This window comes from Amphibalanus amphitrite, unplaced genomic scaffold, assembly GCF_019059575.1.
Source record: "Amphibalanus amphitrite isolate SeventyFive unplaced genomic scaffold, NRLGWU_Aamphi_draft 001156F_arrow, whole genome shotgun sequence".
NCBI lineage: Eukaryota > Metazoa > Arthropoda > Thecostraca > Balanomorpha > Balanidae > Amphibalanus > Amphibalanus amphitrite.
The window spans coordinates 177,541-192,948 of NW_024882650.1; the positions used below are offsets into that span (position 1 = coordinate 177,541).

At 45.4% G+C, this 15,408-nt stretch overlaps 1 protein-coding gene across 1 annotated transcript in view; it reads left to right on the forward strand.

Annotated features, from left to right (window-relative positions):
• Nucleotides 1-15,408, forward strand: part of LOC122370660 (5-hydroxytryptamine receptor 2B-like) — a gene marked incomplete at its 3' end in the record, with an annotated part of 77,415 nt that overhangs the window by 36,232 nt on the left and 25,775 nt on the right. The window contains exon 2 of the mRNA XM_043346450.1: nt 3,605-3,682. The remainder of the gene's footprint in view (nt 1-3,604; nt 3,683-15,408) is intronic.

A 15,408-nucleotide genomic window follows, 5' to 3' on the forward strand; every position in this document is an offset into this window, starting at 1 on the left:
TTGGTTATAAGACTATCAGGTACGGCTTAGGTCACTTTCTGGTGAAGTTCAGGTCAAGGTCAGGTCAAGGTCAGGCCAAAAAAGGTCAAATTTTAAAGTTGATAGTTTTGCATAAAATGGGTATTGATTCGATGCAGCTCGTCACGGGGAGTCTAATGGTGGTCTTTGTTTTGCGCTACGGGGTCTAGAATTGCTAAAAATTGAGTTTGAAAATTTGACGTCATCAATTTTGAACAGTTTTTTCGCTATAACTTCGCCAAAAAAAGAGGTATCGATCTCAAATTTGGTATGTGGATGGAAGGCGGTAAGGACTATCACATATATTCCGGTTTTTGCGAAATTCAAAAAACTTTTTGGATTTTTCGATTGTTATATGCAAAAAAATTATTTTTTGATTTTTGGGGGTCAAAATCCAAAAATTTCAAAAATCCGAGATGGCAGTTTTGTAGCCCTGTTAATTCTACAGCTTTTATGTCTTTATCATTTTTCTGTATTCGCAAAGCTATAGGCCTGACAGCTCTTCCCGCGAAACCCTTTTTTGGGTCGAAAACGGCAGAACATGACGTCACTCTGACGTCATTTCCGGCCAACCTATCATAGCCTTTGGAAAAATGTTTGGTCACAATGTGTAAAATTGATGTCCGGGAGGGTACTGAAAGTTTGGTGACGATCGGCGCAGCGGTTCTGGAGATATATCAAAAAGTCTGGAGGGGGGGCAAAAAATAACCCCCCCACCAGGGCGCGGGTTAATGCTCGTTTTGTTGGTAAACAACTGTAAACTAGATAAATTATTATATCCATCCACGGAAAATTGGATGTCACCGTTTAACATCACCGAATTCATGACATTTCAATTCTATTGATGTGGGTATTCATTTATTCAATTCCACATCCCTAGTCAAATGCGTGTAAGTTAGCCAGTGATTATAATGATTTGAATGCATTTGCTTGCAAAGGAGATCCTGGAAGAGATCATTAGAGGAATGCAAATCGGATCAGATTTGGTGCCTGTTTAATGATCGGCCCTGCCTCGGTTGAAAGGGAAGTTTCAGCTCATTATTCGTTAGTCACTGATCCCGTCCAAACTGATAACACACCACAGCCAGCACACGCTTTTCATTAAATGTGCTATCTGAAGTTTGCTTAACATTTTTATCCATTTAAATACAATAATTTTACATAACTTTTCGTTTCGCCCTACATACATACACCGTGTAGTGCTCACATTTTTAACATTTTTAAGCATTTTTAGCATCTTATTTCGACCAGATCAAAGTACTTTTGTAAAAATCAAGTATCGTGTACATATACATATGTCTAGGGAATAATCATCTAGTGACCGATTGAAATGAAAAAGTTGGTGTTAAACTTCTGAAGCGAAGCTCATTTCTACAAAAGCAATACAGAAATGTCTCATATGGATTGACCTGCACGGCTGTCAGGGGCGAGGTGTCACCCGACAAAGCCCACTTCATCTTCCGAAACAATTACACCGAGTGGGACCGAGTCTATGGCCGGCTCACCTGCAGTGGGCCACTGATCAGCGACACACCAAACCGATACGGGCTGTCAGTTGTGTGACAGTGCCGCCTCGGTACCGTCCCGGCGGGGCGGACCGACCACGTCACGGTAATGAGCCGGCCCCTCCCGGTGGCACGTGGACGCCCCTCCCGGCGGCCCGTGAACGTGTCTCCGTGTCTCCCCCGGGTAATGGCTCGGCCGTGAACGCGATATAGCCGTCAGAGCCGTGAGTGAATGGCAATGTTTTAGCTGATCTCATTCATGCCCACGATACGGGTCTCCATTCAGGGCCAAGTGTTTTCGTAGTTGGGCTATATGAAATAATTTGAAACGTTTTTTTTTTTTTGTACGGTGGATGTGAAGGTGCTTGACACAATATTATGGACTAGACGTGACCCGATTCCGTACTTATTTTGGGACGCCATTTAATTGCGTCCCAGAAAAGCTATTTCTGGCACCTAAAAGCTGACTCGTCCCAAAATTGGTCCTCAGCACCTATTTGGTGGATACCAGCACCAATCATGGAAAATGACCTTAATTAGCTGTTTCTGGCACCTATTCATCGGTACGCCTTACTCTTTTTTCTGAATCTGGCACCTAAATGCTGAGCGTAGCACCAATCTAGTAGAAAAATGAACTACTGGCTGGTAGAATCATGTTGTTCTGGTATAATGACCCCTGGAGTCTAGCCTAAAGGTTGCCAGTGCAGCTACACTCTAAGACAGCCCCGTAGTGATCTCAGCATTGTATATGACGTTTAAGTAAGCAAATAATATTGATTTGTTTGAAAAAGCAATGTCATTTAAATATTTAAAAGTATTTATTTGTAATGCTTAAAGGGAAACATTTTTGTGAGTAATTGTCTCAATTTTGACCATTAAAACGGGTATTGTATTTTTTGACGTCATTAAATAGCTCCAAAAAAGAAATGTAATGTTTTCATTCCGTTCAAGGCCGCTGAAGAAACGCGGGATCTTGCGTGGGACATTGTCCGTTGTTCGCCGCGCAGAGTTGTGCCGTGGTTGTGCCTTTTTCATCCGTTTCTTACTTATGTGCGCATGAAGCTTTGATTTTGTTTTTGGTTATTGTGTGGCCGGTCAGTCAAACGCCCCTGTAGAAACCGGATGCTGCGTTTGATCGAGATGGAGTCAGACGATGATTGCAGAAAGCTAATAATATTGAAAAGAGGTCCGGTTGCGTGGTATGTCTGTTCAGAGTTGACATTTTGCTTTACTCCAGTTTATGACCGGAGAGCCTGGCTGGAAGTGACGGATCCAAACTTTTCACGTTAAAATGGCTGAGGGTGCAATAATCTCTACATAGCGGGCTGGTATAGGAGCGTCTTGCTATGCTGCACCATAGCTGGCTAGTGATTCTCTTTTGGCTAGAAATGGCATTAATCATTATCTCCACTTGCGAAAATGGCACTTGACATCACCGAATGCAACGTTCATGTTTGTTAGGATACATAAAATCAGGAAGATTACGCGAATTAGGTACTAGGTAGGCACACGTGGAATAAAATAGGTGCTGGATGTTTTGGTTTTGGTGCTGAATCAGCAAACAGCAAATACGGAGTTTAACTAGACGATCTGGCAACTTTAGGCTGTGTGGAAGCAATTAGGTGCCAGATTCAGATATTAGGGTCGAATAAGCATTTTGGGGCTGGTCAGCAATTAGGTGCCAGAAACAGCTTTATAGGGACCAGAAACAAATATTCCCCCTTATTTTGTCGGTATACCTGTGAACATTATTGGCTAAGTTCAACAAAATAATAAATTTTATAAAGTAGGCTCCGATGGAAGAAATTAGCGTAATAACTTGAACTTCTTGCAGAGTATTCGACATCATTCATCCACGCAGGAAATTTCTGAAAGATGGTATGTTTTAAACCGTTGCATAAGGTGTTCACTTCTAAATCTTATCAAACTGTTTCAGAAGCCAACAGCAGCACTGAAAATATATCTGACGACATCAGCAGGAACAAGTAGCTTACCTGGGCTCACGACTAATAAACATGTGATTTTGGAGCTCTATGGAATTCGTTGTAACCGTTACCTGAAAAGGATGTTTGCTTTCACAGGTTCGGTGAAGTCTGGACCACGAAGTTCGTCCGATTTCAGCCTTTCACTCAGCTTATCGAATTGAAAGACCTCCAAAGGTAAGTGTTGTCGACTTGAGTTTATATTTAGATAGAAAACAGAACAGGCTGTGCCATAAATGGCCCGAACTTTAGATGGGATACAATTACCTATTTAACTATAGATCAATTATATGGACAATCGTGCAATGTGATGCAGCTATAATTTAGGTACAACAGAATGGAATACGTGCTCATTCCAGCACTAATATTGTTGTAAAAAGGGCTGTTTGCGGTTGTATACTTCCCCACATCTTCAACCGCCAAAACCGTACTTTAAAGACAGTTTTCAATCAGATAGTCGTTATCTGTGACACATCACCAGTCGCGGCGACATCTGCGAACATTTTCGCTTCCTGTGACGTGGCCGTTACGATTTTTCGCGATGGCTGGAGGCGGTGATCATTTGCCCCGAAGTCTGAAGGAAATGGGCGAATAACAGTCATAAATCGAAACTGGTCGCTCGAGTTTCGCTCGCAGCGGCGCCGGTCATAGAACAGCGGCGTGTTTCGGCCTCCCCCACAGCGCTGCATCACAGTCCGCACTGTGGGAGAGACTGGTGTATTTTTATCGTCCCGCCTACAATGCATTACACAATACACAGTCCTCGCAATGTCGGAGTGGTAAGGCGGGCAGTGTTTTGCCTAATGTGCTTGACAAATACAGCCAATATTCGGATCTAGCAAAAACCTAGAAAGGCAGTCACGACATTGGATAGAAATTTTGATAGAATGCAGGTAATGCTGTGGTGAACTTGTTAAAGATAGGGCATTCCACATATGCCGTGTGGTTTCCAAAGTCTTGTGTTGTATGCATTTTTCGTATTCAATAATCGGCTTGACTTTTACTATTTCAACGGAGTTTCTTAATTCTTAAAAGTATGTTTTATACAGAACCAGACGCTCCTCAGTCAGACCATACTTGCGCCTATTTCGCACACTGATACCTAATCCAGCGATACGCTGGAGCCTACAGAATGTTAAGAGTCTTATTGAAAATGCATGAACGTTCCTATGTAAATATTTTATGCAATTGAGAGAAACAACGCGACGTTCCACTTTGAAATGCTTTTTACAGCTGATGAAATCTCATAAGCCTGTATAATTAAAAAGGCGCTTAAACCTAAGAGGCGACGCTTGCATGCGCATGCAATCTGCATTCAAAGAGTAGCTTACAATGCCTTTATGCTTTAGGGTTTTATTAATAAATATTTTAGTCGAGTAGGCGCACAATTTCCATAACTCTGAAGAAAATCCCCGGGCGCGTTTGGTCAAGCGTGGCGCAGCTAAACCAGCTTTAATTTGGTGAGCCTGAGATAGGATTACCCTGATGGTTCATGGAACGCCAGAACTGCAAAACGACATCCAAGCGGACACTCGCAATGCTTCTGCTGTAGAGCGCATTGTGAAACACCCACTATTCACGACACTGCCGCCACCCGAAGAAGAGTAAATAACAACACAACTTTCTTGATTTGTGGTCGACAGTTGCTTGAGTTAGCTAATTGGATCCACTGCTGCCGCGACAACACAGTTCCACAATCCGTTTATTGGAGCTGCGGGACGTGGTTCAACTGATGATGTCAGTCGTCGTGAGGTGGCGTGCAGGGGTCTCTTCACTACTCCGCAACCCTCCGAACCGTGACATTCCCGTGTCAGTGTGGCGTGACGGTCCTTTTATCTGGGACCGGGGTCCGCCCTTTACAAGCATCCCGCAAATGTTGGTACCTCCTGTCCTCTGAATACCTGTCAGTCCGTGTAACGAATCCTGTTCACTCTGCAGTCACGACCGCATGACTTGCCTTCTCGGTTACCAAGTCCACCGTTTCATCCGCGGTCACGGCGGGGACTGACCTGCCAGTCGTTAACGAGCCCTTCAGTTGGCCCTGCGGCTACTTTCGGCACTAACCTGGATCGGGAGTCGGTCCGACACGAATAACAGAGGTCCAAACCACCGGTGGACATAGCTCGGGCGTGGCGAGCGTCATCCGTCTACAAAATAGCTCCGGAGTGCGGACCAAATTAACTCCCCGAAAGCGAAAATCAGCAATCCAACAGAACGATAAAGCACAAAGCCGAGAACAAGCAAATTGGAGGGTAAATAGCCGGCAAGGGAAGAAATCCTGTCCCTGCAGCTTGTCTCTGGAATAATTCTCCTAGCCTCATCAGTAGGTGGATCATTCTCGCGCAAACGAAATCGGGTGTTCGCTGCCTTATTGCGATATTTCCTTAAATTTATAGACCCAGACGTCCCTCCGTATTGGTGAAGGCTTTGGCCAGTGGCTTTCAAACCAATCACGGTAATAGTCTGTAGCAGGAGCGCGCCCGTGCAGACGTCTATTGATTTATCATGTTCCTTTCATCAGTGCTGGACTGCGTCGCAGCTCAGAAAGGAAGCCCGTGACATCCGCAGGCTGCAATCGGGAATTATTTGGATCCGCAGGAATCGTTAGACTGGTTCCATCGACTTCGCCGCCTTCGGGGCTTCGGTAACTTTGATTCCGTTGTACGCCATGTGCATCGCGCAATCATGCATGAGGTGTGGTTTTGAAAGCAATTTCATTTACAAAAGGTTTTACTTTACCAGTGTGCTGCCTGGTATGATACATTGTATAAATAGCTCATAACACACGCAACAAAGTTGAAGGTCCCGTTGGCATGGCATACCTACCCATAACCTCTCTGACACATCACCACGGCAAAAATCAACATAGAATTTCCAGCGAGCACAAGGTTCTTTTATATCGTATATTATATGCACATGGAACGAACGTACGCACATCCCGGTGCAAGCAAAACAGTGACTGAATCAGCTGCCCTAAATGTCAGTAATCCGATTTTAGCTTTTTTGCACGACGTCTTATGCCCCTTTCACAAGGACATCATCAATGAAATTGGGAAGATACTAACATAATTACCAACGCCAGAGTAAAAAAAAGCAAAAATATCCGGTGACTCGACCTTTCTATGATGCTCCCAACAACGCACATTGGCGCTCAGGACAATTCCTTGAAGTCTGCTTGTTGATAATTCCATGCTTCATGTCGACCAATTCTCAGAATCTGTCAGCGAAGGGTTCGACAGTGCCAATTAATAGTGGTAATGCAGACGGATCACGGGCACTTTGTCGGTGATACGCACATCGTAAGTGTAACACTAGCAAGAGGTGATGCACCCCTGTGATAGAACCTGATGACAGAACACCTAGCGCGAGGAGATGGACAGACAGCGAGATTGAATAGAAAGGACAGCGAACGTGGGTCACCTCGCGATGCGTGTGTGTCTCGCGATGCGTGCATCTTCCATTCTTGGAATTTTAAAGCTGGACTATCCCACCTTCTAAAATGTTGTTAAAACCAGTTAAATTGTGCCCGACTTTATAGATTGGATGACCAGGAACACGGTTCTGGCATTTATTTTTCATTACACATCTTAGGCTTCCCATATTCCAAACACAAACTTTCAAATATGTGACGTCACAGCCCAAAATTACCTCCTTCCCCAGGCCACATTACTGTCATAAAGCTGATTCTTTTTACTCTGTAGGCACCACAACAAAGTTCAGACCAAGTTTTAAGCGATTTTTCAACGAAAAAACCCATTTAAATCAGAATGACTAAACGAGGTGACGTCACACTAACGGTCGCTCCATGTTGAAGATAGGGCCTTGCACAAGGCCCATTTTCAAATGAAGGGAACAAATTTCTTCAACACCAAGAGGCCGCGGGGGTTGCAACCTAGATAGATAGTGGTTTCTGAACCTCGCCGCAAACTTGGCTATCTCAACTCAAACCCCATGTTAAAGGTGGGATAGTCCCTTTAAGGTACAACTGGGACCAATGACGGGTCAGAAGACACCGGAAAACTTAAAAGGAAGAAAAAAGGAGGGGGGAGGGGGAGAAAATGAAAAAGTCTGTGCCTAACCTATGATGTGCTCTTACGAGCCCTGTGGGGCCCTTTTGAGTCGAAATATGGTCAGCGTGGACCCTCAGCGGCCAATTGGCGCCAAAGGGCCCATCGGACCCCAGGGGCCCCCTGAACCCGATGAGAGAGGCACGTGCTCCCTGTGCCCCCCACCCTCGCCACTGGGAGAGAGAAAGAGAGAGAGAGAGAGAGAGAGAGAGAGAGAGAGAGAGAGAGAGAGAGAGAGAGAGAGAGAGAGAGAGAGAGAGAGAGATAGAGATAGAGATAGAGATAGAGATAGAGATTAGAGATAGAGATAGAGATAGAGATAGAGATAGAGATAGAGATAGAGATAGAGATAGAGATAGAGATAGAGATAGAGATAGAGATAGAGATAGAGATAGAGATAGAGATAGAGATAGAGATAGAGAGAGAGAGAGAGAGAAAGAAAGAAAGAGAGTGAGAGAGAGAGCCAGACAGCCAGAACAGACAGACAGAGACAGAAACAGAGACAGAGACAGAGGCAGAGACAGAGACAGAGACAGAGACAGAGACAGAGATAAGGAAGAGTGAGAGATGTCACGTCGTGTCGCAGAGGAGGGAGCGCACTCTGAGGAAATGGGTGCCACTCCCCGAGTGGACAGCCGGAAGGGTTGTTATGTAATCGTGAGGTGCCGGACTAATGCGACGATGATTGGGTGGGACTGACCGTGGCTGGGCCAGCCAGAGCACCGCTGGCGCACCGCCAGGCCAGCATTGTTATGTCCTGGATGCCGGTTATATTAGCTCTGTTTTTGCGTCAATGCATAATATGGATGGCTCCGACTGCCACAGAGCCAATACGCTGTGCCTTGCAGAGGAAAAGAAACCTACGTAATGCGTTAGCCACTGCTGAGAGCTACATTGGCTTTTTATGATGCAAATGGTGATATTTGTTGGCTGTGCCATGAGCTCAGCTGCACGCCACCTCCGTCTAAAGTCTCCCGTCGTGGGTGTAGGTCGTTACCCCTTATCGATGTGCTATACATATACCACTGTCTATTCTGCAGAGGTGTTGCCAGGCGCCGACCATCCGCTCAGCACCACACAATGGAGGACACGAAGTCAAAGGCCTCGACCCAGCACATGTATCTTACTATAGAAACTACTCATCCGACAAGCCTTTTACTAGGGTGTGCCCCCACTTCACCGTCATCGGCAGTCGAACAATACCCCCCATAACTTTTGGAGCATCTTAACCCTCGCCCTGGCAGGGCATTTTTCATAACACGGCCTGGCAGGGGGGGGGGGGTCGATGCGACCCCCCCCCTCGCGATTGGCTCCTATGGCACCTAGAAACACCAAATTTGGGAGGTAGGTGGGCCCCCTGGAGTTCTCGCCCCTGTACAAATTTGGTTGCTCTAGGTCAATATTTAGGGGGGTTTTGGGGGGTATAAATGTAAAAATTTCGCTAAAAACAGGTCAAAAGTTTTTCGCTTATAACTTTTGATCTAATTAAGATAGAGCAAAAAGAAAAGCACCAGTGAACTCAGGACGTCAAGGCGCGTCGAATGATATACTTTTTAGCTTGCTTAAGTGTACTTAAAGTTTTCTTAAATTTTAAGTAAACTTAAATTAATAAATTAAGTTTAAGTTAACCAAATTGCATCATATCGCATATCATTCGATTCGGCTGATCACCAGGAACACAATGATACCATTTTTTAAGCTCTAGCGTCATTATGTGCTAAGTTATTGGCAAAAACGTCATTTGACCTCAGTTGACCTCATTTGACCTGACCCATGGATAAGTACTCCAAACAAAGAAGCACCAAGTGACCTGCTGTTAAGTACTGTGGTTTCAAAGCACAAAAGTGATAGAACGAAGCGGATATCTCCAGTATTTTCCTAATTTAGTATTTTCCCATAGGCTTAACATTACGACGTAATGACCTCTAACTGACCTCAGGCCAGTGACCTCTAAAAACCCGAACTATATGTTATACAACTCGGTGACCTTAGCACATCCTGAAAGTTTGAAGGAAATCAGTGCAAAACTGTGAGTTGGACAGGTGCAAAAAGAAAATTGAAATTTGACCATGACCTTGTACCGGTTTTTCTGACCTGGTGACCTGACCCAAGGTCACCCGGACCTGAAATTTTCAGGTCATATGTAAAAAGGTTGCCCCATAGGCTGTGCCAAATTTGGCGGCGCTGCGCGCCGCCGTTTTAACGCTATCTTTGAAAAACCTTAGGGGGGGTCGCATCGACCCCCCCCCTGCCAGGGCGAGGGTTAACCGGCAGTCACCTTTGGGAATACCCAATCAATTCGCCTTAGAGCCCCGCTCAATAAGACACCTTGTTGCCAAGAGAACCAATCGCGAGGCTTGTGCGATGATGGGGAAATATTGCTGGTCCACCTGGATGAAATATTTCAAGCCAAAATATATCGGAAGGTGACGGTATTCTATATGCGTTTACTGATAATCGGGAGTTTGGGAAGATGAATAGCCATGAAAATGGCAATGGAAATCCAATTTGACTTCTTGAATGTACTGTTTTTGACACAGGCTGTTCATCAGATAACGCTATCGGATAAGGGACAAAGTCGATTTTTCACCTGATATGACTTCACGCCAACTCCTGTATGCCAAGATAAAATACAAAATTTAGTGCTACCTATTTTATGGATGAACTGTCAAGTCTTTTGAAGAAAAAGCGAACATTTCCCAAAGAGCACACTTTTTTGGCTCAGCAGAGCTGAGGACTCCGTGACTGCCTTTGACCGCGTATGGTCAAAGCCACCCTGCGGCGGGCGGGTCGATGCACGCAATCGCACAGCACCCGCCGCTAAATGAGCTGCTCGCTCAGGACAGACAAGGGGGCACTGGTTCTGCACATGTGCAGGGGATGGACTTACACAATGGACCCACTGGGTGAGTCTTCCTGTCTAAATCAACGGGTTTTGTATGCAGGTAGGTAGATCTCAATATCTTACATTGTCAGATTGTCAGATTGTCAAAAAAAGATTGTGTAGATTGTCAAAAGCAGTTAGCATAACGCGATCGAGGTCCAGAATGCTGTAAAGGTAGCAGTTAGCAGCAGGGCGTAAAACGCTTACTTTCGCCTCTGCGTGAACCAGTCGCTGGTAAATGGCCGCGCAGACTGAGCACATGAGCTTGTAACGTCTTTGATGCTTAGAGCATTTCGATTTGAACAGAACCCAGCGCCTAGTCGATTTTCCCGGTGGGACTTCCCCCAGCTGCTAGGCTAGCGATATAACTAAACAAGCACTGGAATTCAGGGTTCTGAGGCGGTTTGCCAGGATATTTGAATTCTAGCCATTTGCTCAAGATGCTCTCAGTAAATTTAATTGTACAGCACACAGTAACTGAGTTTGAGCAAACGCTGACAGATGAAACTGAGTTGCTTTCCTGAAGATTGATGGCAGCCTATACGATCTTGCATTTAACCCGCGCACCGTCGGGGGGGGGGGCGGATATCCGCCCCGCCCTGAGTTTTTTCGCGAATAGCGGGAAAACCGCGGCGCGTAGCGCCGCGAAATTTGGTATGACTATTCCCTCATCAATTTTACACATGGTGTGCAAGTTTGAACCTCCTACCTTTCAAGGTCAGGTCACCAGGTCACTTTGAATGACCCAACCTCAAGTCACTTTTTTGCAACTTTGTCACCGTGCTAGAGCTACAGTAGATGTCGGAGGCCTTTGAAAGTCGCAGGATGTTATTAGGTCATTAGTAGCTACAATTTGTATATCTCGGAATTTTGATATCGGTGACCTAAGGTCAGGTCAATTTCGCGACCTCCCCATTATAAGTCAATGGGGGAAAATCAACTCCCTGTTTTTACCACTAAAACGGGTCGGAATGGCCCCATATACCATACATGACTTCATATACGATCAACCTTCACTACCTTGAGGTCTGTTTTGCTGTTGGGCAGCTGTGAGGTCATGTGACGTCATCAAAGGTCACCAAAGGTTTTTGGCCAATAACTCCGTACAGGAACAAGATACAGACGCGTGGATGGTCTCATTGTGTTCAGCTCGTCAAGACGCATCGAATGATATACATATTGACCTCGAGGTCACGTGACCTGAGGTCAACCTTTGACCTTGACCTTTCGAGGTCAACATATATATCATTCGATGCGGATTGACGAGAGGATCACGATGATGCCCTTAGTTTGTTCCTATCTTGACTAATTCGAAAGTTATTCGAGAAAAACTCTCCATATCTAGCGCCGGCATTTTGATTTTTTCGACCCCTGTGACGTCATCTTTGACCTGACCTGAAAATGACCTATGTAAAAATTGTAGATCTTGACCGTGCGTATCCGATGCCGTTTACCGCTTGTCGCTATCTTGCTTCGTTCTCGAGATCTCAGGGGGGGGGCGGTCATCCGCCCCCCCCCCCCGTCGGTGCGAAGTTGGCGCAGACCCCCGTCGGTGCGCGGGTTAATTTCGTTGCATGATCGAAACAGCTGTTTGAAATTGATAGTAAGGACTGTGCGAGATTCACGCTCCAAAGTTGATATCCTAAGGGATGTTGCATTTTGAAATAAATAATAGCTGCTGCCTAGTGCCTATATTTTACTATGAACAATCAAATAATTTTTTACCTTCACGTTGTTTGGTGATTGCAGTCGATTCCAATGAATAAAAAGAAAAAAAACCTACAATTAAAATTCATCTAACACATGCTATTCTTATATAAGTTTTAATAAAAATAAGTGAACGCTAGTGTACTTAGATGTTCCTTTTTTAATATTGGCCTTAGTGAATATTATGGATATTTAAAAAACAGTAGGCGCTGTCATTTAAGCATAAACGCATGCTACCCCCTACTCGTTTGGTGGTTGTCGAAAGCATCTTATGCCTTTCCAAACACTGGCGTTTTGTACGATTTATCTAAGTGGCTATCTGTTCCAGTGATCTTTTGACAGCCGCTTTTGGGCTATCGGAGCGTTTGACGCCGCCAGTGAGGAGCAGCCCTGGTTCGGACCGAGCTGTTTCTGCGCTTCCACGCTCGGTGTGACCTGCCGGCGTGGAATAATTCGCTAAAACGCTGACCGGATGTTCCATCGACTTAGCTCGCTCTCGTGTGAAACAACAGCTGAAACTAGCATGGTTCCATGACTGTTATTTTCTCAAGGGAATATTTTAAAGATGAACTTCAGGGCATTGAAAAAGATGACTATTTGAAGTGCTTGCTACGTGGTCTTTGTTGCTGGAACCATGATTGTCTTACTTCATGAGCTCAGTTTGAAGGGACTGGCTCATTTTCAAATTTCCTATGAAAGTGTTGCATTGCTTGTTGTTCCGTATGTGTTATGATGTTATCGGTGGAGCCAACAAATAACTAAATGCACTTATATACTTTTATTGACGTTTCGGTTTCAAACAACCTTCGTCAGAATAGAATTACAAGTTACGTCTCATATTTCAAAAATGCACATATTTCAAACACACTGAGAACATCAGTGTGTTCTCAGTGTGAACACACTTTACCGTGTTCAACGCCTTTACCATGTTCTCAGTGTGTTTGAAATATGTGCATTTTTGAAATATGAGACGTAACTTGTAATTCTATTCTGACGAAGGTTGTTTGAAACCGAAACGTCAATAAAAGTAAGTGCATTTAGTTATTTGTTGGCTCCACCGATAACCTCATAACACAAATATGTCCCTAAATAATCAGCATCTGTTCCGTATGTCTTTCGATGTTATCCTGCAGTTTTTCCGCCTTCGGTGCATGCCGATTCTAGTATCTTATCCGCCTCTAATGCGTTTCCGCTCTAGATCCATCCGCCTCTGACTGTGCCGATGCCAGGAATTCCCGCCTTTACCAAGACGATATAAATGTCAATAGTTTCAATATTGGCCTTCAATAGGTTGATACGAGTGTTTCCCGCCTTCAGTGTTCTGCCATCTTTCAGTGTTTGCCGCCTCCAGTATGTACATACATACGTACCGCCTCCAGTGTTCCGAATTCCTCGAGTGCCGTCGACGCCAGTGTACCGCCTTTCTCCAGTGCGCACCTACTCTAATGTTGGTTCCGCCTCCAATGCGTTTCTGCCTTGTTCTGCCTGCCGTCGTTGCATGTCGCTCCAGTGTTTTCCTGCCTCTGCAGTGCGTGCCGCCTCCAGTATTCCGCCCGCCTCCAGTGCGTGCCGCCTCCAGGGGCGAGGTCACAAAGACGGAGGCTGTCATCGGCGGCGGCTGATCAATTGAGACTCTGATCAGGGCCCGCCTGAGCCGCGCCTGATCGATCGGTCATGCATTAACCACAGTTGGCCGCGAGGGGGACGGGGCATGGGGCACAGCGACCCGGGCGCGCAGCGTGCAGGTCTTGGCGGTCTCCCAAAGGATACCCCACCCGCCATATGCACCGCATGCATCACTTTCATCGTGAATAACGCAGTGCTTCACCAGCGCTCGGCATGAATGATTTTCGTGTGCGTTTGTGAATGGGATCTTTTGTGGTGGTGGTGGCGGACACCATACCCGATGGTGTTCCTTCTTTTGTTTTGATATGAGGTAGGTACCTATGTAACTAACTAGGTCAGGCTACTGGCATGTTTTGTGAAATTAGGGATGTTCTTGCTTCTCTTGAGACCTATGTTCATCCCTGTGAGTATTTCGCACGATCATTTTGGGGCATTATATCATGCACGATTCATATCACTCATAGCACGTGTGATTTCGGTAGTCACACCCTGCAATTTGATAAGAATTTATCGTCCCCGCGGTCGCAGTAGCTGACTTTATGATGGTGGTCACGCCAAGTTCTTCCATGATCCTCAACATCCTGTTCCGATACCGAACCAGACTACGTAGTATTGCCAGGTTTTAGTGGTGTCGAGGCACAAGTCTTGCCTATAAAATTAGATACACCTCAATATCACATGCCACAACCACATCATTATAGGATTGTAGGCGCCTTTTTCAGGTGTATTTTTTCGTCGACTTATTGGAACTCTGTGCTGATTCCTTTTATTTCCACGATAACCAGTTCGTGAGAATGAGGAATGCATGTTCATTGGCAGAATTTTCCTAGAATTAACTGAACAAAGAAGAGGAGAAATAATCTTATGAAGTGCCGCTCTGTTTCCGTGAGGTAGCCATGGCCACGTAACACATGCATCCATCCTACCATGGCAAAGGTCACCATCTCCTATGCATCCGCTGAGAATTGTCCGGCCCGTCCCAATACTTATGTTAGTCGTCAGTCCAGGCGCGGATACAAGGGGGGGGGGCCATGGGGGCCATGGCCCCCCCCCTTGGCCGATTTTTTTCAAAAATAAAATAAAAAGTTAAAAAGTTAAAAAGCTGAAAAGTGGGCCTCCTGAAAATAAAGTGGCCGAAATCCGATGAGTTTTTTTTAACCTACCCACTTAGTTATTTCTTAGAAGACTAGCTGAGAAGACTTCTTTGTTAGAAGATTGGTAAAGCTTTTCATAACTTGGAGGTCTCTTATACTCACAGAGATGACCACTTTTACAGGGCCTCCTAACCTGCACAGAGGGCCTCCAAGCCTGCACAGATGTTGAGATGTTGCCTGAACAGCTAGATAAGCTCAATAGACGCAGTTTTTTTTGGGGGGGGGCCAACAAGTGGGAAGATGGGGCCTCCAACAGGTGGGATTATGGGGGGGGGGGGGGCTCCTGGTTTCTAATGGCCCCTCCCTTGGAGATTTTCTGGATCCGCCCCTGCGTCAGTCTGTCTGTCTGTCTGTACATATGTCTGTCTGATGTTTTGAATGCCTTTTGGCCTTTCTATCTGGCTTATTGTGTGGTGACATATGTAATATTCGTTTGTCCGTACAATATTTGTACAATGCGCATTC